General features: G+C 41.2%; 1 long non-coding RNA gene across 10 annotated transcripts in view; it reads left to right on the top strand.

The window, feature by feature from the left end:
• Positions 1–16420, top strand: part of LOC133504497 (uncharacterized) — an 82180-nt gene that overhangs the window by 16259 nt on the left and 49501 nt on the right. For 6 of the 10 annotated variants that reach the window (XR_009795984.1, XR_009795980.1, XR_009795983.1 and 3 more), the window contains exons 3-4: positions 3530–3675; positions 3910–4012. This is a non-coding gene — a long non-coding RNA (uncharacterized LOC133504497). The other 4 variants (XR_009795981.1, XR_009795982.1, XR_009795987.1 and 1 more) reach the window with 4 other exon arrangements.

Here is a 16420-nt window from a genome sequence, read left to right on the forward strand (position 1 = left end):
GCCATCTCCTTGATTTATGGAAGCAAGCCGTCACCAGATGAGCGCTGTTGATGACAATATCAGAGCTGAAATGTTCATGCGGCGGCGCATCGGGACAGTGGATGCATGCTGAACTTCACAAATGGTCGTCAGGGAAAGCGTGCGAAGCGTTGAACCGGGCGCCTCCTGCAATTACTATGATCAAATAAAAGCACGGCACTGCAAACTACTCTGAAAGTGTCTGAATAAAACCCTAAATGGATCTTTTATCAAAATCAAATAACGCGGACCCGGCTAGTGACTTCGAAAACAGACGGCAAAACCTTTGTGTGTTTGATCACGCATGTGGTAATTACAAGTTTCTGTTCCAATTTGTGTTTGCTGCCTCAAAATAGTCACGTTTGATTGAAAACAATGCTTCCTAACAGAGAAATTTAACAAAGACACACAGTGTGCGCCGAGCCGCTAATGATTTCTCTATAACAAAACAGCCATGTATCCAAAAATAGAGCTAAGTCAATAAACCTGCATGTCCAGATCTCAAATGTCTAATCATCGTTTCACAAGTTGACTATCTACAGAATTAACTCGTGAAAGGTGGAAAAATATTCCGCTTAATCGGTGCAGATCAAAAGTAAATGGAAAAAAAAACAGTGACTGTCCAGAATGAGCTCGCTACAATGTTTTGTTTGTGGATGGATCACTTCACTCTGCAGTCCTGACAACAAACCTTTTTGGTCATCGACGTGGTATGGAGAATATTTTTTTAATGAGATGATTAACATCTCTCAGCGGCACGGTGGAGCAGTTGGTAAAGCATTGGCCTCACAGTTCGAAGGACCCGGGTTCAATCCCGGACCTGCCTGTGTGGAATTTGCGCGTTCTCCCCGTGCCTGTGTGGGTTTTCTCCGGGCTCTCCAGTTTCCTTCCAGATCCCAAAAACATGGAACATTAATTGGACACTCTAAATCGCCCCTGTCAAAATTGACTGTCTGTCTCGATGTGCCCTGCGATTGGCTGGCAACCAGTTCAGGGTGTACCCCGCCTCCTGCCTGTTGACAGCTGGGATAGGCTCCAGCACTCCCCACAACCCTTGTGAGGAAAAGCGGCAAATATGGATGGATGGATGGATGGATGGATGGATGATAATATCTCTCTGTATGCTCTGAACTGTTTTGTTAGTTTTGACATAGCAGAGATCTGAATGAATGTATTCTAAATTCATAGACCTGCCATGTTTTTTCAAACCTTGGGTTGTCCAATTTACAATTAAACAACTACCATGTGTACCTTTAAATGTAATAGGAATTCAAAAGTGAGAATTTTTGTTTTTTTTTTGGGGGGGGTTGTGTTGTGATAATTTTCTACACGAGAAAAAGTCAAAATTTGAAAAAAATGATTTGTTTGTGTAGATTTTATCCTTGACATTTTGCACCTTTGTTCTTGTTGTAAAGGTCTTAAGGCTTTGAATTGCTCTTACAGAAAAACAATGATTTTATTCATGGAGGGCTGTCAGATTTGTGATATTTCATGTTTTGTAAATCCACTATTAAATACAAAAATCAATCAAACAAAAATTATATAAAGAAGTAGGAATGTGTCTAATTACTACACTATTACAATAAATGAGTGAACAGGTTCACTCTCATTGGTCACAGGCAAATTACGTATGCTTTCGAGATTATTTTGATTGTGCCCAGTCAACGGCAATGAAGATCGTCAGAAGCTAAACTCACAATTATATTGTACATGTAAACAGATTCTGCATACGATTTAAAAAAAAAAAAATCTATTTTATCACAGTCCAGCGTAAACATCCCAAGTGTGCATGCTGAGCTGTTGTATGCAAATAGAAAGTGTTTGTGTTCGTGTGTTGACTCACAAAAGGGTTCGCCACCATTGTCGCGCTCCGCCACATCACAGCTTGCGCTCGGCAAGATTATTTTTGGCCATGTGATTTTGTGCTGGTGACAAATCTGTGCATAATTACGCCAACTTCAAATGGACACCGGGAGACGGGAAACCATAGAATCGCATCACGCTGTTTTTTTGTTTTTTTTTTTTTTGCAGTTGGATGTTGCTGCTGTTCAGATATTTTCCCCTTTCATAACTGTGGCAAACAGTAGGGAAGAAGATGGAAAAGCTGATAAATATGAACTGCTGTTTTGGTTTCATCTGACTCGAAAAGACTAAATTGCCCATAGGTGCGATTGTGAATGGTTATATGTGCCCTCCGATTGGCTGCCAACCAGTTCAGAGTGTACCCTGCCTCTCGCCCGAAAACAGGTGGGTTAGCCTCCAGCACGTCCAGCACCCGCGTGGGGGATAACCAAAACGGCAGATGAATAATCAAGGTCAGACATCACATGTGTCTATGGGACCCAAGGTGCGCTTCTAGCAAAATAATGCTGTTAAAATGTGCAAAGGAAGAACTATGTAGTTATGAACTTTGGAAGTCCTCTATTGCAGAGAAGCCCCCAGTTACTAACGATAAAGACTAAGGGCGGAACCTGAACAGAGAGGTTTGTATAGAAGTAGACTGTTTATATATTGTAACTTAATTTTTTTTTCCTTTAGAGTTTTATTTCCCATAAGTAAGAGCTCCAGGTTAACTGTATATCAAAGACAAAAGATAAACATGTACAGTACTCAACACGATCAGGGCTTTGGGGCCAATCAACAAATAAAAAAAAATGATAACCGATTTAAATGACTTGTTCATTTATTGTCTATACTTGTGTACTGTATACTGAGTATCTTCAAAGGTACAGTGATGCCTCGGTTCTCGACCACAATCCGTTCCAGAAAATGGTTCGAGAAGTGATTTGTTCAAAAAACGAATCGTTGTTTCCCATTACAATGAATGGAAAAAGAAATAGTGCGTTCCAAACCTAAAAAAATTGGGCTTTTTAAAACATTTTTGAGCTTTTCCTGATAATAAACTGCATAGTGGAAATACATGTATAGTTTAAATACTTTATGTAATAAAATAATTTAAGAAATAAATATTGCTTAAAATGGATGCTTTAGTAGTTGAGTACGCTAAGTTGGGAGTGCATTGCCGTATCTGTCGCAACTCGGCCCCCAGCGTTGTAAACTTTTTTTTTTTTAGAATAACTTCAAACAAGCAACTTCCCTTCTTTAGAGCCATGATTGGGGGTTAATACGGTAGTCCTATATAGAATAATAAAAGTGCGCTGGTTGTACCATGCGTGTTATGTCATTTACAGGTTTTTTTTTTTCGGGGGGGGGCCTTCGAATTGACAATAACAAAACGCGTCGTGGTCGGGTCAACTGCCTGCGCCACGCGCATTATGTTATTTCCAGGTTTTTTTGCCGATGTGGGAATTCATAACAAAGCGCGTCGTGGGTCAGCTGGTCTGGCCGAGCGCAATATGTTATTTCCGGGTTTTGTCGGGGGCATTCGAATAGCGATTTTCGTTCGAAAACAGAAGCAAAAAAAAAAAAAATCTCAAAATTTTCGTTCGAAAACAGATTGTTCGAAACGGGGATGTTCGAGAACCGAGGCTTTACTGTATTCTCTATTCAGGCCATGTATCAGAATCAGCTGGAGGATGTGCCTGGGGTGATGGAAGTCTGGGCCTTCCTGCTCAAGCTGCTGCGCCCGCAACCTGACCTCGGATGAGCGGAGGTGAAGGGATGGCTGGATGGACAGACAGACAGATGCTTTAACAAGTACTGTATACAAAGAATTCAATTTTCCCGTTATGTCATCCATGATTCTCCTGCTTTTACACGTGGTTTTGCCATGGTATCATTAGAGTATGGTTCTTGAGATTTGGGTAGCGTATCAAGTTAGAATTTTGGTATGACAACATTCAGTCAATCCTCTCCTTCGAGTTGATGTCTTTTACATTCTTTAGAATGTCTTGAAATGACTCCTAAGTCCCCGTGTGCTTGATTACGCAGTGATGGGCTTCTGCTGAGCGAGCAACAGTTGAAATTTAGACATCAAGGTGTCGCTGGGAATTCTTTGATGGAAGAGGAAGAGAATGCGTGCTAGCAGAGGAAGGTCAGTAGACTTGTGGAATTTCCCAATGGAGCTAAGCTGAGAGAACCGCAGCGTCGCCCAAGTGGACGTCTGGGCTTCTAGCGCCTCAACACACTTTTTAATGATAGTGGGAAAGTTTTTAGAAGCAGAGGTCTTGTCTCCCTGGTGAAGGTAGTAAGTGCCCAGGCCCAATATGTAGTGCACAAGAAAAGCATAATCCAGGTTTTGCTTGGAGTGACGCGCTAATATTTCTGAAAGATAGTTGTTCCTCTTTTGATCTGTAGGGTAGTCAGAGACACCATTTAAACACCTGTGACTGTGAATATATATGTACATATATTTTTTTTTTTAATCAACCATAGATTCTACCAGTACATTTCAACAAGCGCTACAAGGGAAGAGCATGTCAGTGTTTCCCAACAATTTATTGAGCCAAGTCACTAATTTTAAAATTCAAAACAATCTCACGTCACAAAAGATTCGGCGTCAGTCGCATATTAATGAGAAAGCCGGCCTTCGCAATACCAGGCAGAAAAGACTTCACGAGAATACCTGGAAAAAAGATTTGTGCCTGCACGGTTGATGTTGCGGGTTGGGCAGTGGAAGAAGGGTTTGGGTTAGCTAAATTAGGTTGGCGAAGGCTGACCAGCTGAGACAAACCCAAGATGGATGCTTTCATTGGGGACATTGACCATTAATTTTCAGGATGAAAAAGTCGATAGAAAACAATTTTTGTTGTTTCATACTCTTAAGCAGACCCTACAGTATATCATTGGCCATTTTTCACTGTTACAGGAGGGCATTTGGTGAATTCACTGACATCATGATTTATGTCTGGCCGTCAGCTAGCATTAGCAGGTTCGGTTACATTTGAGAATAGATGACCATGCTAACTGATATATATAGTTTTTTAAAATGTAAAATATTACCAAAGGCTTTCGGCACCACTGCGAGTTTGCTGTGCTAACCAACCACCTGACTTCAGGTAATTTATTGTTGACAATTAATCAACTTCAGGATATATTCGTCATTGCGGAGTTGAGTAGTCGACTAAACCATCCAAGTTTATGCCTGTGCTTGCTTTGCACTGCCTGGAGAAATATCGGTTTGACAACTAGACATTACTTCTTCTTTTTCCATTCGGCTTGTCCCGTTAGGGGTCGCCACAGCATGTCATCTTTTTACATCTAAGCCTATCTCATACATCCTCGTCTCTTAACACCCACTGTCCTCATGTTCTCCCTCACAACATCCATCAACCTTTTCTTTGGTCTTCCTCTCGCTCGTTTGCCTGGCAGCTCCATTCTCAGCACCCTTCTACCAATATACTCACTCTCTCGCCTCTGAATATGTCCAAACCATCGAAGTCTGCTCTCTCTATCCTTTTCTCCAAAACATCCAACTTTGGCTGTGCCTCGAACAAGCTCATTTCTAATCCTATCCAACTAGCCCTTACAAATCAACGACATGATGTAGTTTTTAATCGTACGTGCAGCGCATTACCATAAGCAGATACAAGCTACTGGTATCCCCCTTTTGTCAGTGAATTAATGAACAAGTTTGCACTTAACCTGTTAGCGGCGAGTAGTTCTCAAGATCATGAAACACCAACAGGTGACCTTGCAGTAGCGCGGAGGAGAATTCTGATTTGATGTAGTTCACTGCGTCTGTCCGCCAGCTGCCATCAAAATCTGCCAAGAGCACTACAACCACCCTGGACGAGTGCTCTTCAGGAAAAGTATTTGCTAAGGGGTACTGCAACGTGGGGATCAGATAGCTGCCAGTCTTACTCTTCAATAACGATATTCCAATACATAGGTACCCCATCATGGAGAACACCATAATCCTTTTAAATCACATTGTAAACAGTACCTCAAATCATGTTTTCCTATTGAAATGAACGGCATTAAAATCACATGACACCATGCCAGCTATTATTTTGAACTCTTCACCATAAAGTTATTAAATATTTGTTTGCCCCATTAAAGGATTTTTAACTGAACATGTTCTCCACCATCCATATTGGTGTGAACAACTTGTATGCTCGAGAACACATATCAATATAAAAATGTCATTTGGTTATAAAAACCGACTGAAGCGGGTAAAAGTATTGTTGATGAAGCGCTCACAGAATACGGACCGCCAGTGAGCTCTTGGCTTCAGTCCCGATATTTGGCTCAATCTTGTTGGAGAGAGTAATGCGTGTATCAGTGTTTCCAACCCTCACCCACAATGTAACCAGAATAATGGCAAAAACCTCAAAGATGCTCACTTCTAACTGAAGTGTATTACATGTGAATATTGTGTTTTGTAAAGCTAACGTTGCACACCTCAACAAAACAGACCTGTTTTTTCAGGTAGTTTGCTTCTTTCTACAGTCCAGTCTGACTGTGCTTACATTTTTCTACAAAACTACATTTTTCAAAAACTTTCTTCATACTTCATTGTGTGTGAGGAGCAGCGATATAAACCCTGCATGGTTCCTCTTTATATGGACCAGCACTTTGTGTGGTACGGCTAACAAACGTACACATACACACACACAAACTGGTATCGCCCAAACGAACAGCAGGAATGCTAATATCGCATCCACCCAATCATACACAGTTGCCAGTCTATCCATCCATTCAATAATATTATAATTAAGCTCTGCGTTATATTTCAACCTTCCATTTTGACTTGTATTGTCTGAATCCAGAGCCGGACGAGACAAAATGTTTGGGCTAGAAATTTCAAACACCCCTAGTGTTGCTAGATACGAATGCAACAATTATTATTATTAGTTTTTTTTCCCCTTTCTCGACAATAAAGACGCTGCACCTGAAAGCCAACAAACAGCTGAAACCCTTGTGGTAGCATTCCAAATCCCGAAAGAAACATCAGTAATATTAATAACTGCACTTCATCCACTGGCTGGAAGGTCCCTGAACTTGAAGAGTGATCTTATTGAATTATCGCCAAGTTTGAACACTTCAAATATTTGTGTTGGCTAAGCAGGGGAGATCATCAATACGATGAGGTACAAAATAACCTTGTAAATATCGGCAGAAAGAGAAAAGCCACTCTCTCGTGGTGGACAATGTCATCACTCCCTGGCTCTTCTACTCTTTGTTTCTCTACTGTACATAGGCATCGTTAAAAAAAAAAAATTGTATCTTGTGCGTCAACATGCACTATCTGCATTCACATATATGCACGCTGTCTTTTCTTTTTCTCTCTCTTGTATGGAAGTAAGTATGTGCCACCAGGATTTGATTTAAAAATGCTACTGAAAATTTTATGTTGTAAAATTCACACTATTTCAAAGTGATCACGTTTCAATAACTCTATTTCAATTTAACTTTTCAATGTTAACAAATTGGCTATATAAAAAAAATCAATCTTTAAAATTCAAACGCAGTATTTTCAATCTCCTGAGATTCAACTGGCTCCAATTCGCTGTCTGAAATTCACCGTCTAAATTCAATGTTAATAAGGCAGGGTTACTTCAGGTCAGAACCAAACAACCAGCCAATCCAGTTACGCTTTCTTAGTCATGTGACATTACATACTAAGAAAGCGTAACTGGATTGGCTGGTTGTTAGACGGTGAATTTCAGACAGTGAATTGTAGCCAGTTGAATCTCAGGCAACTGAAAATATTGCGTTTGAATTTTAAAGGTTCAATTTTTTTATATGGCAAATTTGTTAACATTGAAAAGCTAAACTGAAATCCAGCTGTTGAAAATGTCATCACTTTTAAATAACAATGTGAATTTTACAACATCAAATTTTCAGTGGCATTTTTAATTAAAATCCTGGTGGCACATATTTACTTCCATACTTTTGTAGTCAATCACATTGAACACATGCTGCACATTTAATTCACTTTGTACCCTTGTCGCTATTTCTTTCTACCCTTTTCTTTCCTAAATTTCCGGTATTCTTACTGAATGCTTTTGAAAAAACAAAACAAAACCCAACGTCCTTTAAAGCACAGTACCAGCAGTTTTTCCTCTATTATACAAGCCATAGAGTATATACACAACACAGAATATATGCTATTAACATAAAACTGTTGTACAGTATTTCGGGAAGAGGTGAGCTTCTTCACTTGAGCGAATTCAGTAGTCCTAAAACTTTTTACTTCTTCTACTTGGATAGCTACAGTTTTGCTAAGCACGATTAGCGCCTTTATGCTTTCCTTGAAAGACGCGTCTTGGCCAACAAAGTATTGTGACATCATTTGTTCAATCATCAAACACAAATCATAGCTAACAAAGAAAGCCTTGTGGCATTTTTCTTTCCATCCACCAAAACATAATCCAAAAACATGGATATATTTGAGGGAGCATTTGACTACTATCTACGCCTCTATGCGGCTGCAATGAATGCATGCTGTTTTGATAAAATATGGTAATTATTGTATCTTCTTTTCCTTTCGGCTTGTCCCCTTTGGGGTCGCCACAACGCGTCATCTTTTGCCATGTTAGCCTATCTACTGCATCTTCCTCTCTAACAACAACTGCCCTCATGTCTTCCCTCACCACATCCATAAACCTTCTCTTTGGTCTTCCTCTCGCCCTTTTGCCTGGCAGCGCCATCCTCAGCACCCTACCACCAATATACTCACTCTCTCGCCTCTGGACATGTCCAAACCATCGAAGTCTGCTCTCTCGAATCTTGTCTCCAAAACATCCAACTTTGGCTGTCCCTCTAATGAGCTCATTTCTAATCCTATCCAACCTGCTCACTCCGAGCGAGAACCTCAACATCTTCATTTCTGCCACCTCCAGTTCAGATTCCTGTTGTTTCTTCAGTGCCACAGTCTCTAATCCGTACAGCATGGCCGGCCTCACCACTGTTTTGTAAACTTTGCCCTTCATCCTAGCAGAAACTCTTCTGTCACATAACACACCAGACACCTTTCGCCAGCTATTCCAACCTGCTTGGACCCGTTTCTTCACTTCCTGACCACACTCTCCATTGCTCTGTATTGTTGACCCCAAGTATTTGAAGTCGTCCACCATCGCTATCTCTTCTCCCTGTAGCCTCACTCTTCCCCCTCCACTTTTCTCATTCACGCACATATATTCTGTTTTACTTCGGCTAATCTTCATTCCTCTCCTTTCTAGTGTATGTCTCCATCTTTCTAATTGTTCCTCTGCATGCTCCCTGCTTTCACGGCATATCACAATATCATCTGCGAACATCATGGTCCAAGGGGATTCCAACCTAACCTCATCTGTCAGCCTATCCATTACCACTGCAAACAGGAAGGGGCTCAGACCTGATCCCTGATGCAGTCCCACCTCCACCTTAAATTCCTCTGTCACACCTAAGGCACACCTCACCATTGTTCTGCTGCCATCATACATGTCCTGTACTATTTTAACATACTTCTCTGCCACACCAGACTTACGCATGCAGTACCACAGTTCCTCTCTTGGTACTCTGTCATAGGCTTTCTCTAGATGCACAAAGACACAATGTAGCTCCTTCTGACCTTCTCTGTACTTTTCCACTAGCATCCTCAAGGCAAATAATGCATCTGTGGTACTCTTTCTAGGCATTAAACCATACTGTTGCTCGCAGATACTTACTTCTGTCCTGAGTCTAGCCTCCGCTACTCTTTCCCATAACTTCATTGTGTGGCTCATCAACTTTATTCCTCTATAGTTCCCACAGCTCTGAACATCCCCTTTGTTCTTAAAAATGGGAACTAGAACACTTTTCCTCCATTCTTCAGGCATCTTTTTGCCCGCTAGTATTCTATTGAATAAGTTGGTCAAAAACTCCACAGCCATCTCTCCAAATTGCTTCCATACCTCTACCGGTATGTCATCAGGACCAACTGCCTTTCCATTTTTCATCCTTTGTAGTGCCTTTCTGACTTTGCCCTTAGTAATCATTTCCACTTCCTGGTCCTTCACTCTTGCCTCTTCATCTCTTCCTTCTCTCTCATTTTCTTCATTCATCAACTTTTCAAAGTATTCTTTCCATCTATTTAGCACACTACTGGCACCAGTCAACATATTTCCATCTCTATCCTTAATCACCCTAACCTTCTGCACATCATTCCCATCTCTATCCCTCTGTCTGGCCAACCTGTAGAGATCCTTTTCTCCTTCTTTCGTGTCCAACCTGGTGTACATGTCTTCATATGCCTCTTGTTTAGCCTTTGCCACCTCTACCTTTGCCCTACGTCGCATCTCGATGTACTCCTTTCGCCTCTCCTCAGTCCTCTCAGTATCCCTATCCCAATTCTTCTTCGCTAATCTCTTTCCTTGTATGACTCCCTGTATTTTGGGGTTCCACCACCAAGTCTCCTTCTCCCCTTTCCTTCCAGATGACACACCAAGTACTCTCCTGCCTGTCTCTCTGATTACCTTGGCTGTCGTCGTCCAGTCTTCCGGGAGCTTCGGTTGTCCATCGAGAGCCTGTCTCACCTCTTTCCGGAAGGCCTCACAACATTCTTCCTTTCTCAGCTTCCACCACATGGTTCTCTGCTCTTCCTTTGTCTTTTTAATCTTCCTACCCACCCCCAGAGTCATCCTACATACTACCATCCTATGCTGTCGAGCTCCACTCTCCCCTACCACTACTTTACAGTCAGTAACCTCCTTCATATTACATCGTCTGCACAAAATATAATCCACCTGCGTGGTTCTACCTCCGCTCTTGTAGGTCACTATATGTTCCTCCCTCTTCTGGAAATAAGTGTTCACTACAGCCATCTCCATCCTTTTTGCAAAGTCCACCACCATCTGTCCCTCAAAGTTCCTTTCCTGGATGCCGTACTTACCCATCACTTCTTCATCGCCCCTGTTTCCTTTACCAATATGTCCATTGCAATCTGCACCAATCACAACTCTCTCGCTGTCTGGGATGCTCAGAACTACTTCATCTAGTTCCTTCCAGAATTTCTCTTTCAACTCTAGGTCACATCCTACCTGTGGGGCATAGCCGCTAACCACATTATACATAACACCCTCAATTTCAAATTTTTGTCTCATCACTCTTATCTGATACTTTTTTCACCTCCAAGACATTCTTAGCCAGCTCTTCCTTTAAAATAACCCCTACTCCATTTCTCTTCCCATCTACTCCGTGGTAGAATAATTTAAACCCTGCTCCCAAACATCTAGCCTTACTACCTTTCCACCTGCTCTCTTGGATGCACAGAATATCAACCTTTCTCCTAATCATCATGTCAAACAACTCCTGAGCTTTTCCTGTCATAGTCCCAACATTCAAAATCCCTACACTCAGTTGTAGGCTCTGTGTATTCCTCTTTTTCTTCTGACGCTGGATCCGGTTTCCTCCTCTTCTTTGTCTTTGACCCAGAGTAGCTAAATTTCCACCGACGCCCTGCAGGTTAGCAGTGCCGGGGGCGGGCGTTGTTAACCCGGGCCACGACCGATCCGGTATGGGATTCTTTAGATGAACGCTCATATTTGTTTGGCACAGTTTTTACGCCGGATGGCCTTCCTGACACAACCCTCTGCATTTATCCAGGCTTGGGACCGGCCTACGGATTGCACTGGTTTGTGCCCCCATAGGGCTGCATTGGTAATTATTGTATATGGAGGAGAATTGGGGAGATGACACGCTGTGGTGACCCCGAAAGGGACAAGCCGAAAGAAGAAGAAGAAGAAGAAGAGGAGAATTGGGGTCATGTGTGATAAGTAAAACAAATCATTATTTGAGGAATTCAACTAAGGTCAGCCTTTTGACTTCAATGGAAATAAAACAAATGCAGACCAAAAGGTGTCACAAACTGTTTCATGTTGAGGATAATGTTATTTATTAGTTACCTCCGGGGGTGTATTTTTTATTTTCTTTAATCATGGTTAAAAGTGAAGTATGCACACTAGACATCAGAGAATCAGGAATGTTCGTGAAATGCAGACTCCTCTCAGCTAATTCAGTGCGTGTGATTTTCTTAATTGCACGTCATCGTACACGCAAGTGCTGACTGTCCTTCCTTCCCTTATCTAAATCCCACCTGCTTTATGAATTATGATGATGAAAGTCTTTTTTTTTTTTTATTTTAAACATGCACACATATCTCGGCTCTTTGAATGTTTGACATTCATCGTGTGGCGAGAGAGAGAGACAAAGAGCTTAGAGTGACTCTTGAAAAAATTCCATCACGTCCTCTTGGGATGCTTATAAATCTTGGCAAAAAAATAAATAAAAAAACGTTTTCCTAGGCCTTTAAAAATTCCCTGTCATGAATATTTCAAGTCTTTCCAGTAAAATATTCAGAATATTTCCACTCGAATGTCTTGTAAGTCAATATTTTCACTTATCTTTCAGACGGTGACGTCATGTAGGGTTTGCTTTTTTTTATGTATGTGCATATTACCAAGCCTAATAACATTAGAATCGTGAGGTTTATTTTCTGTTATTGTGCCCCAGACGGTCGAGGTGGACGCTCTGTCAATCATCTCAGAAAGACGCCACCTGGAAAAGGAATCAAGGAATAATAATCGTATATTTGGTGGAATTACAGTAATGCTACGTAACTGACCCCCCCTCAGAAAAATTGCTTCTTTTTCTTTTAACCCCAAAACTAGCACAAGCGATCCCAAAATAAAATCATTAACATTACCCTCAAAAATGATTTTCTTTTGAAGGAATTCATCAGAATGTGTGTGCGTACTTACACATACAGCAAAGGCGTTCGGTAACTTCCGTTAACAACCCATACTAAACTTAGCTCCCCCTAACCTACAAAGAATGTCTCTCGGTTGAGATGTTTCACTTCATAATACTTCCTTGCCACTATTACTATTTTCACGTAAGTGTGTTTCGGAAAACGCACAAAAATTGCAAATACAGTGAAGAAAATAAGTATTTGAACACCCTGCTATATTGCAAGTTCTCCCAGGGTTCTGAAATTTCCATTGTAGGTGCATGTTCATTGTGAGAGAAAGAATCTAAAGAAAAATCCAGAAATCACAATGTATGATTTTTTTAACACCTTATTTGTGTGATACACCTCCAAATAAGTATTTGAACACCTGAGAAAAGCAATGTTAATATTTAGTACAGTAGCATTTCTTTGCAATTACAGAGGTCAACTACAGGAAACGTTTGACCTCTGTAATTGCAAAGAAAGGCTACTGTACTAAATATTAACATTGCTTTTCTCAGGTGTTCAAATACTTATATGCAGCTGTATAACAAAAATAACTAGTTTAAAAAAAGTCATACATTGTGATTTCTGGATTTTTCTTTTTAGATTGTCTTTCTCACAGTGGACATGCACATACGGTGGAAATTTCAGAACCCTCCATGAATTCTCAGTGGGAAAACTTGCAATATAGCAGGGTGTTCAAATACTTATTTTCTTCATTGTAGGTGAGTAGTTGAAAATCTCAAGCTCAAAATCAGAACCAGCTCTATTGTCCAAGTATGTAAACAACCCATAAGGACTTTGTCTCCAGCAGTTGGAGCCTCCCCATTACAACATACATGTTGAGTAGGACAGCAGATGGTCAATTGACAGATTTTTTTTCCTTTTTTTACTCACAGTTTTGCAAAGGATGCGTAGTCTTATGCGTGGTGTATGCAATTTAAAGTGACGGGTTGTGCAATAGTCTGGGACCGTGTGCAAATGTTTCAGACACTCCTCAGTCGATTGTGGAAGTGGTGCAGATGCTACTCTGGTGTGAGAGGCTAGCATCGGTGAGCAACAGATGTGCAGGCGGTGCAGAGAGGTCAGACGACCACAGTGAGAGGACGAATAATCTAAAATATATAAGACTAATTGGCCCAGCAGAATGTGACCATAAACTCCGGGTAGAAAATAAGCAGCATGTTGCAGTTGAGTTGTATGCTAGCGGTTCAAGAATTTGACCGCAAGAGGGAAGAAGCTGTTCGAATGTCTGCTAGTTTTGCTATTCATTGTCTGGAAGCAACTCTCCGAGGGAAGGAGCCGGAAGAGCTGTCGGCCAGGATCTTAAGGGTCCAATAGCAAAATTTTGTGAATTTGCGAGAGTTGTTGAAAAAAAAAAGTCCAGTGAAGACTCTCTAATGGTTAGTAAGTCTTCCCTTGTGTACTTGAGACCTGAGACCACCGAAAAACACAAAAACATAGACCATAACTAGGGAGTACAATATAGAGGTGCCCAGGTGGATTTCGACAGATGAATTCCTGAATGTTCATAGTGACAGTTCATGGGATTACATGAACGTTAATGCATAGCGTGTTTTGCTAAATTTTGATGTAATTTTGCAATAATGAATCATCCATCCATTTTCTACAGCGGTTGACCTTGTTTAGGTCGTGGCTGAGCTGGGGCCTCGCCCAGTATGTTATTGGACGACTAGATGCCGGTCAACCCACATTCTGCTTCTTGCTTTACTGCGTATACTTGATTGTTTTGTTCATTTTAATTACAAGCACTACAGATTGGATCCAGCGGGCATAATTCTTGCATATATGGACTGATTGGCGCAAAAGAAAAAGTTCCGACATGATTGTCATGTAAAACTTAGTAGTGTCTTCCTCAGACCTTTTCCAGCCATAACGTTTTTTCATAGAAACCTACTGAGAACAAACATTCTTTGAAACGTCCTTCCTGGATGATCCAGAGTTTAAAAAAAAAAAAAAAAAGATCTCCCCTGCCATTCCGCACCGGTACTGAATAATTATTCCAATGACATTTGCTCCCTCCCATGAAGGTAAACACTGACGGGAGATTGAAAGGAGAACGGAAGCGCACGGTGAGGACAGATTTGAATGAGGCCCGGAACCTTCCACAGCTGACCTTTTTCTAATTGTGTGATTCCAAACCTTGCGAAATGAGAGTGACGGAAGAAGATTCACATTTCCATACACTACTTTTAATGAGTGAAGTGCACATCGGCTACAAGTGCATATTGTACGGATAGATGGGATTTGCTGTCAGCACATAGAGGAAAAACACATTTATTTTGTATATTGTGTATGATAAAACTGCAAGTGGTCTCAAAGGTCAACTCTTGTTATGTTTGTTATTATGCCGACTGTATGAATTGTAGAACTTTGTGGCTATCTGACAGGTCGAGACCACTGAAAATTGCATTTCAGCGTCAAACCAGCTCAGAAGCGCACCCTCGGGTCCATTTGCTGCTCGCCGTTGCAAAATTCTTATCAGCCATGAAGCCTCTTGGCAAAATAGATTTGTTGGATTACTGTAGTGTCCAAAGTAAAGCAAAGAGGATACCATTTTTCACAGGAAAACAAGTTTACAACGCTCAAATGCTAACCGTTAAAAATAAACAACACACAGTGTTCCCCGTGTATTATTTGGTCGGTGGTCTGCTGGAAGAGTAGCAGGATAATTCACAGCAAGAGAAGGTTCTCAACTAAATTCCAGTAATCCATCCATCTATTTTTTCAGCCGCTGATCCTCACAAAGGTAGCGGGAGTGCTGGATCCAATCTCAGCTGCCATTGGGCAGGAGCGAGGGTACAGCTGAGGATAAAGTCCATCACAAAGCCCTGATCTGAATCCCATTGAAAATTTGTGAGGAAGATCTGAAAAGGCATGTCCGAGCAAAGCAACCGACCAAGCTCACCCAGCTAGTCTGATGTGACTTTAGACAGTGAGACAAAAAAATGAAGTGCGTTATTGCACTGTATGTAAACGAATTCAACTGTATTTTGGTTTCAGACTCCTGAATTGCTTTAATTTTTTGCCGTAACACATGCAAAAGTTCCAGAGAAGACTTTGTTGTCTTTGATGGTTATCCAATCACAATAATGGTTGTGTCTGTCCTGGAAATTGGTCAGCAGTCCTGGCTCTTGTTCCCCAGTGCAGAGATATGGAAAATTTAACCGTGGATGTACTTTAATACCCATCATGCAAGACAATAAAAATACTGATGCCAATGTGATGACTCGTTAACGTGAGGCTGAAGCATCACATTGTTGTTTACTCAAAGAGGGGGACTACGTCAGAGGTGAGGTAACACCCCCCGGTGCTCAAAGCTGTCAGCGTCCTCCTGATCTCATTTACAAGATTGATTCTGTGTGATGCCTAAAATCCAGACACAGAGTGAGACTTTGTCCAGCCTCATTTGGTTCGCAGCATTTTCGCAGCGTCGGTTTTCACCCTGCCAAAAAGGATGACGGCTTGGAAACTGAAGAGTGCCCTCACAGCTTGACACTAGAACTGCAGTGACGTAAAGCTTGTTGTTGTGGCTTTCGGGTTTCCCCCATCATGGGTATCATAGTGGGTCATAATTGTAATTCGTCTTTGATGTTTGGAAAAATGGACCCTATGTTCATTGCAGACTGATCTGTGGTTAATCTTTACAAATGTTTCTGTATTTTGATACTTGGTGTAAAAATCTGAGAACGTACGTAAATCAATATTTTGGTCAATAATCCCATACACAACTAAGATTAACACGTTTAACGTGATACTATCATAATTTAATTCAAACTACTTTGA

The sequence above is a fragment of the Syngnathoides biaculeatus genome, chromosome 8 (assembly GCF_019802595.1).
Source record: "Syngnathoides biaculeatus isolate LvHL_M chromosome 8, ASM1980259v1, whole genome shotgun sequence".
Lineage (NCBI taxonomy): Eukaryota > Metazoa > Chordata > Actinopteri > Syngnathiformes > Syngnathidae > Syngnathoides > Syngnathoides biaculeatus.